This window comes from Bos taurus, chromosome 7 (genome assembly GCF_002263795.3).
Source record: "Bos taurus isolate L1 Dominette 01449 registration number 42190680 breed Hereford chromosome 7, ARS-UCD2.0, whole genome shotgun sequence".
Lineage (NCBI taxonomy): Eukaryota > Metazoa > Chordata > Mammalia > Artiodactyla > Bovidae > Bos > Bos taurus.
The window spans coordinates 68,578,315-68,586,634 of NC_037334.1; the positions used below are offsets into that span (position 1 = coordinate 68,578,315).

At 42.8% G+C, this 8,320-nt stretch overlaps 1 non-coding gene across 1 annotated transcript; it reads left to right on the forward strand.

Annotated features, from left to right (window-relative positions):
• Nucleotides 1-339: 339 nt before the first annotated feature.
• TRNAG-CCC (transfer RNA glycine (anticodon CCC)) lies at nt 340-412 on the forward strand. Its single transcript has one exon. It is a non-coding gene; the product is annotated as a tRNA-Gly (tRNA).
• Nucleotides 413-8,320: the final 7,908 nt, after the last annotated feature.

Sequence of the window (8,320 nt, forward strand, 5' to 3'; positions counted from 1 at the left end):
AAAAACACCACTTTTTCATTGCCTCAGCTCTCTAAAGAAACACTATTTCTTTTGCAGAGAAAAGGATGCTATTCTTTAAGAGGACATCTGAGGAAGAATAGCTTCTCTATTGAATCCCATACATACATCTCTTCTAGGAGGACGGTTCCTTGCCCACCAATCTTGATTCTGTCTCATCATTGAATGATCCTTGTCGAATGAATGGCTTAAGGAGTAATTCAGTGCAGAGGAACAAGTCAGAGCAGACATGTGTCCTATGACCTGGTCAGTGTCACCTCCAACCCTACAATCAATTGATATGATTGAAATTACTTTAAAAATAAATGATGTTCTGGGACTTCCCTGGTGGTCCAGTGGCTAAGACTCTGCACTCCCAGTGCAGGGGGCCCAGGTTTGATTCCTGGCCAGGGAACTAGATCCCACATGCTGCAACTAAGAGTTCAAATGCCAAAACTAAAGACTTTGCACGCTGCAATGAAGATCAAAGATATCCACTGCCACAACTAAGACCTGACATAGCCAAATAAATAAATATTTTTAAAAATAAATGAATGAATGTTGCTCTGGAGTTTAGCCCTCTACCGTTGCATGAAGAACTCCACTCCCCCCTCCAAAGTCATACTCTTATTTATTTCACAATTGTCAAAGTGAAGAAAAATGTCTATAGGGGAGATTTTGCTTATCCAATGGAATTTTTACTTTCTGATTCTTCAGTGAACAACCAGTGGGATCGTGACTGAGAGGTAGCATAGCTTAATGGCTCAGAATGTCTGCTACCAATAATGTCAGGTTCTCTGAGTTCAGATCACCACTCTGCCATGTTTCTGCCCAGATGTGCTCCGGTAAGTTACTTAGCCTCTCTCTTACTAAGTTCTTCATCTGTAAAATGCAGACAATAAAAACCCCTTCCTGCAGTACTGCGGTAACCAGTAATCCACCTTCGATGTGTTATTGCTTGCTGAATGCTTAGCACAGTGCCTACCTTATAGACAGGGCTCCAAATTTACCTATAACTCTTGATGTAATTAAGAATCCTTAAATAATTTGTCCAACATATGAGTTTGAGCAAACTCCGGGAGATGGTGAAGGACAGGGAAGCCTGATGTGCTTCGGTCCATGGACTGAAGTCAGATAGGACTTAGCAACTGAAGTGAAGTGAAAGTCACTCAGCCGTGTCTGATTCTTTGCCACCCCATGGACTATACATTCCATGGAATTCTCAGGCCAGAATACTGGAGTGGGTAGCTTTTCCCTTCTCCGGGGGATCTTTCCAACTCAGGGATCAAACCCAGGTCTCCTGCATTGCAGGCGGCTTCTTTACCAGCTGAGCCACAAGGGAAGCCCATGGCTTCAGACTGAGCGACTGAACAACAACAAACAATTTGTCAAGATGCAAGATTCTTTAAAGAGATCTTTTAAAAGATCTTTTATAATTTGTCAGAATACAAGAAGTCTTTTTTTTAAAGTAATCTCTTTACAAGTTGTTTTCAAAACCATCAGCCTGTGCTAGAGGACTAACAATGGCCCTTTGGGAAGAAGCCGAAAAGTCCAATTCATTAATACAGAATTTATCAGCAAGCATTACTGCTCATGCATATCGTAGGTTCCAATTACACTAAAAGCTTGTCTACTTTAACTCAGAGCCTTCTGTTGACGTTAGCTGAGACATTACGTGTTTCCCTAGCAACTGACCTGGGTTGTTAAAGGCAGAGCAGTATGAACCCATCTTTCTGGACTTGGAGATGAAAGTCACTCTTTTCAAAGGGAGGGTAGCCCTCAAAAAGAGAAAGAAAAACAAACTCTCCAGAAACAAAGATGTTTTCATGTAAATATCCTTAAGGAGAGAAAGAAAAAGGGCAGTAATCAAAGCTAAAGGGAGACGACATGGAACAGATTTGTTCTGCATAATTAGTGGGTTTTGTAAGCACAGCCTGGAAGGTGGAAGTTGCTGGATATCACCGTTGTCTTCCTGGCAGGATATTAGTTCTGTGTGATGCACTTGGACAAACAACTTCTATCTCTCTTTCTCAGTAAAGCCACAAACATGATCAATATCATCTCAACAGTAAAGCCACAAACATCAATATCAATTTAAACTGCATCCTGTCCCTGGAGTAATCCTATCCTTGAGTAAGCAGAACAGAAGGCGCTATGAAGGTAAACAAACCAAGAAACGTTGGAAATTGCTTGCCTTTTGCTTATAGGCACCCTTCTCCTCTCTGGCCAACCTCTCTCTCTCTAGAGAAAAGCAAATGAATGACTGGCCAGATGAGAGCACTGCTGTGAAGGGTGGATAGCACTCAAAGTGGGATGGCACGGTGGTTCACATGGCAGTGTATTACACGCTACTCACGAACCAATACATTAGCCATTCTAGATAATCGGCAACTAGACAAGAGTCTGAAATCTTGGTTCCCTGGCCCATCTTTATTTATGTATGTATGTATTTATCTGGCTGTGGTGGGCTTCACTGGCTCATGCACTTTCCTCTCACTCTGGTGAGCAGGGGCTACCCCGTAGCTGCAGGGCACAGCCGTCTCACTGCGGCGGCCCCTCTCGTTGTGGACCACAGGCTCTCGAGCATTCAGGCTTCAGTAATTATGACGCATTGTCCCAGTTGTCTCAAGGCACGCGGGATCTTCCCAGACCAGGAATCGAACCCGTGTCTCTTGCAGATGGATTCTTTATCCCTGAGCTACCAGGGAAGCCCTGCAGGTCCCATTTTGAATTTTTCTGGCCCTATACAGTTATTTTTATATTATCAACCCAATAAAAGTATTGAACATGTTGCCACCACATTTCTGTAACTCCTGGGTTATATGAAATGCCCTGTGAGTTATTGGACGGGAGTTTACATGGAGGTCTCAGGAGTATCAGTCCTCTGTCATCACCACTGTTACACTGTGTACAACTCCAATTGATCTGAATTATTAACTATCTTGAGGTTCCATCAGCACCACATCAGGGTTAAGGGAGAAATCAAGCCCAGACATTCCTATAATTTTGTTATGAAACAAAAATTATGGGTTTTTTTATTACTTATGTCTTATAATTTATGTTTATCATTATATTTTTACATAATCCTAAGGAGAGAAAGAAAATGGGCATCATAGCTAAGGGAGAGATTCACAGAAGAAATTGGATCACTGCTGAGTTTGCTTCTGTATCTCTGATGAGGAATGATGTTAAAATGATAGATAGACTCTCTTCCACAGCTAAAGACCCTGTTGACCTTTTAAGGATGACTTCTACCTTCAGTCACTTGAGACAGAAGGCTTGGTTTACAGAGTCCAGCACTTCTGGATCATAAGCTTCACTCCATCACGTTACCACCTGGGTAGGACAATGGAAAATCACATTTTTTGAGACAAAAAGTACCCAGAATATGATTAAGCTTAATGCCATTCACATAGGCACAGCTATCAATAGACTCTCAATAAATGTAACTTTTCATCCTGCTAGAATCAGCCCCATGCAGTCATCCAGTATCACATGAGCCATAAATCCCAGATCTATGATTTCTTCTCAATTTTCCAGGACCAAGTGCCTGTCACAGCATTCTTAAAATGGTTCTTCTTAGACTATTGCTTCTCTTTTGCCTTTTCGTACTGTTCATGGGACTCTCAAGGCAAGAATACTGAAGTGGTTTGCCATTCCCTTCTCCAGTGGACCACGTTTTGTTAGAACTCTCCACCATGACCTGTCCATCTGGGGTGGCCCTACAGGGCATGGCTAATAGTTTCACTGAGTTAGACAACGCTGTGGTCCATGTGATCAGTTTGGTTAGTTTTCTGTGATTGTGGTTTTCATTCTGTCTGCCCTCTGGTGAATAAGGATAAGAGAATTATGGAAGCTTCCTGATGGGAGAGACTGACTGTGGGGGAAGGTGCTGTGCCCCTCTAAGCTTGATAAATAGGGTCTTTTTCCAGCTCATTGTGAAATACCTACACTAATATCATGGCTTTCTCTACTTTTTTACATGGCTGGCCCCAGAAATGTATAGAAATTATTAATGTCAAGTTTATTTACATTATTGGATTTCCTGTCTTCCCCTGGGTGATTCCCAATCAGCTAATAGATAGAAAATTTCTTAAACCCAAGATATGCTATCATCAATACTGCTGCAATGATATTAATTCCCTTACGAAGGTAAATAAAATAAATTAAGACCACACTAACATCAACGTTTTTAACAAGAACCTCTGCTATAAAAATTTCTAGCTTGAGAGAGGCCTTTTCCAGCCAAGGTTTCTCATGAAAGAAAGAAATCAATGGGGTCAGTCTGAGTGATAAACCTCATATGGCAAATCAGTGGCCCAAGGTTGAGAGTAGGGAGTTCCAAAACTGAATGAGATGGCACTTTCATTCTATTCTTGTCTTCAGATATTTTCTAAAAATGCTCAAGTTCTGGGATATTTATAAGGTCTTTTCTTTGGATTAAAAAAAAAGACAAGTGCATCTCTATAGACACATCACAGTTATCATGGGAAACAGACTTAGAAATTTTACCAAATAACGTGATGTAGCTTCCAGAATGGAGAAGGCAATGGCACCCCACTCCAGTACTCTTGCCTGGAAAATCCCATGGACGGAGGAGCCTGGTAGGCTGCAGTCCATGGGGTCGTGAAGAGTCGGACACAACCGAGCGATTTCACTTTCACTTTTCACTTTCCTGCATTGGAGAAGGAAACGGCAACCCACTCCAGTGTTCTTGCCTGGAGAATCCCAGGGATTGGGGAGCCTGGTGGGCTGCCGTCTATGGGGTCGCACAGAGTCGGACACGACTGAAGTGACTTAGCAGCAGCAGCAGCAGCAGCTTCCAGAAAAGTGAAACTTCAACTGTTTTGAATGAAGTAAGTGGAGAGCGTCTTCGATTCTGCCCAGGTGAGACCTTACCTTGAGCATGGCAATAGGTAAGCACCAGGTGAGTCATAGGGGGATGGGGATAAAGAGAAGAGTGGGGGGATTTGAAACCATGACATGTGAACTTTTCTACCAAAAGCAAGGTTACTGTTTCCTCTGCAAGGTCTTTCCCACTTGTTCTGATTTGTCATCTCTACTCTGCCCTTAGCACCGATCCCTCACCCCACCCCGTGCTGACTTGAGCCTTCTTGTCTCTTGCTCTTCTTGCAACACCTTCTCTCTCCCTCCACCCTCGCTCCAGGTCTGTCCTGCCCCTAAACAATGCAATGGTTTGGAGCCCAGGCTCAGGAGCAAGGCTATTGGGTACAGTCTGGTTCTGCCACTTCTAGCCATGTGACCTTGACCAAATGGTTCAAATTCCCTGTGCTCCCATCCAAGTGGGGATAACTGCATTTATTCCACAGGATTATTGAGAAAATGCAATGCATTTGTCTATGAGAAACCCAGGAACACTGCCTGCACACAGGAAGTGCCTTATCACTGACTACCCAAGTAGGTTTCATGCCACTCCCTTTTTCAAATACCACCAGAGGCTCATGTTGCCTAAAAGACTGGACGTCAAGCCCCTCAGCACAGCAGTCTGGGTCATCTTTGCTCTAGACCTAACCTAACTTTTCAGGTTTCCCTTGTAGTCTATGCTTCAGACACATGCACACTTTAATCCAGGTATGTCTGGCTACCTGGCATTCATCAAACCTGCCAAACCTTCTTCTCACCTGTTCTTACTGCCACCAGTGACTGAGGGCCCCCTTTCCCCAAAGGACCTTTTAAAGTACTGCATACCCATGAAGGCCTGGATCAAGGGGTCTGTCATCCAGATAGAGTCCTAGTAACCCCATTCAGAAAAGTGATCCCATCCTCTATGTTTCTCTGACCCTCTGTCACTCTATTACAGACAACATCACACACACTTGTATTCTCAGAATTGTGGGGATGGGGAGAGAGAGCTTAGGAAATGAGGGTGAGTCACCAAAAATTATCCCAGATCCCGTTCTGTGATGTTTCTGCTCTTAAAGGGGAAGCCCGTCAAGTAAAAAGAAAGAAACAGTGAAAGAAAGCAAAAGAAAGAAAGGGGAAATGACCCATGGAGCTGTTCTGTGTGCTCAAATCTGAAACAGTTACCGTCCTAAGGAAGAGGAGATAGTAACGCATCTGACAACGGTGGAGACCCGTGCCTTGAAAGAAGCAGTGATTGAGCCGAAATCATTCAAAGCTCCAGCAACAAACCAACCTCTGTTGAGGGATTTTGTGTTGAATTTACACTCAAATGAAGGTAACTCTGAGCCATTCAATATTTAAACCATCTTATATTTTATGTCCTTCAAACCATAAAAGAGGGCGTCTTCTCACTTAAACTGTGGTCTTAAAAGTCTTTCTTTCTGAAAGTATAGCTAATAACTAGCTATTATTAAATGTTGGAATCCTCAAATCTTGCAGGATTACTGGAGCCACTTTAAAAACAAAGTGGGAGAGGCTGCACAGTTTCTGCCCTGACAACCTACCACGGTACAATCTGCTAACACAGTGAAAGGAACAGGTGTTAGAAGCTGTGATAACTTCATGCAACCAGTTGAGAAAGCCTTAAAACACTTCTAAAGTACTCCAGTCCTTCCCTAAAGTTTTACAAGTAATTGGAAGAGATGGGATCTGTGATGAAAACTTGAGCTCTGGTCATTATTTTTAGAGAAACTAATCTAAAATCAATGCACATCTTAAGAATCAAGTCTTGATAACAATAGCATGTCTTGATGTCAGACTTTGAGTGTTTATAAGTAAAATAATAGACTCCACAATAATTTATACACATTCCACAATTAAACCCCTGGAGCTTTTAGAAAACCAAAAATAAAAGTAATCCATAATTTTGAAAGAGTAAAATATATTCTACCCACCAGGTAGAAACTAGGATTTTATCTGGGTTCATAGATACCAGCCCAGGAGTGGACTTTGCCAGGCACATCACTGTATACTCACACAGTAAGACAGTTTGTGAGTTGATCTGATTAATGGGCTGGGGCTTAATTCCGTTTGTGGGTCCATCAAGTGAAAGACAAACGTTTGCACTTGATTCAGCCTTGGATAATCCTAAGGTTATACGGCTCTAACAAGATAATCCATTAAGCACAGTTGCTCAAGTGTCTGTCCATTTGGGAGAAGAATTTATCAGGAGGCTGTCAGAGGAAAAGAACCCTAATGATGTTACTCCAGACATTGAGCTCACTCTGCAGATTTGAGAAGGTCCTCTGCCAAAGAACCCACACCGGAGACGAGCCCACACCGGAAAAGAGGCTACAGGCAGATTTATGGAGCAGGGAGACCACACTAGCTGAGAGAGCCCCATGGACCCCTCCTTACCTCTTCACAAGCTTTGAGTTTGGCTTCACCAACCCTGAGCTCTCCTAGACACTTACAAGTGATCTATAGTCTGAGTTTGAAGCTCATCCAAAGATAACTGCAGAGCCATCAAATTTTATTTCTATGAGGCTTCTCTGGAATTTACTGAGTCTGCACTGGACTTTGGACAAAAATGACCTTAATTTTCTTTGTCACGGTAATCATACATTTCAATCATTAGCTCCAGACTATGCTATGAAAGCCCAATATTAAAGGTTGAACCTATTAAAGATTATAGCCTATATAATGGTTCTAAGCAAGAAAACTTTTCTTCTTTGGTTTTGAGTTTAGTGGAAGTTTAATGAAAATATTCACCCATCCATAATTCTATGGATACACTAGGAGGGAAGAACATTTTAACTGTGTTTAGAATTCAGGTCACAAAAAGAGAGTTGAATTAGTTTACATTTCTTAAGTAGTAAACTTAATGGGTCGTGGACTGACAGAGAGAAATGCTAGGTGATATCCTTGCTGTAGTACAGTTCAGTTCAGTTCAGTCGCTCAGTCGTGTCCAACTCTTTGCGACCCCATGAATCGCAGCACGCCAGGCCTCCCTGTCCATCACCAACTCCCAGAGTTCACTCAGACTCACGTCCATCGAGTCAGTGCTGCCATCCAGCCATCTCATCCTCTGTCGCACATTGCCACATAAATAGCTAGAGGAGAATGGCAAACTTAGCATCGATATAGATAAGAAAATACTTCCTGGAGTTTCACGGGATGATTGTTGTATAAAGTGATTGAGCTCTAAGCAAAGGATATAACAAGGCCGCCTAGTATTGTCTTTTCCCCAATGCACCATCCAGCTCTTTGTTTCAAACCATTTAGATGCTGAACACAGCATCCGACCTGCCAACCTTCTGCCATGGATGCCCCTTTCAGACCTTCAGCCAGGCTCTCAGGTCTCCCTTCCAAGTAGAACAATGTTCTGAGACACTGCCATCTTGTGGCCAGTCCCAGAGACAGCATGCGCGCTGGGCACCTGGCACACCCATCACCCAAG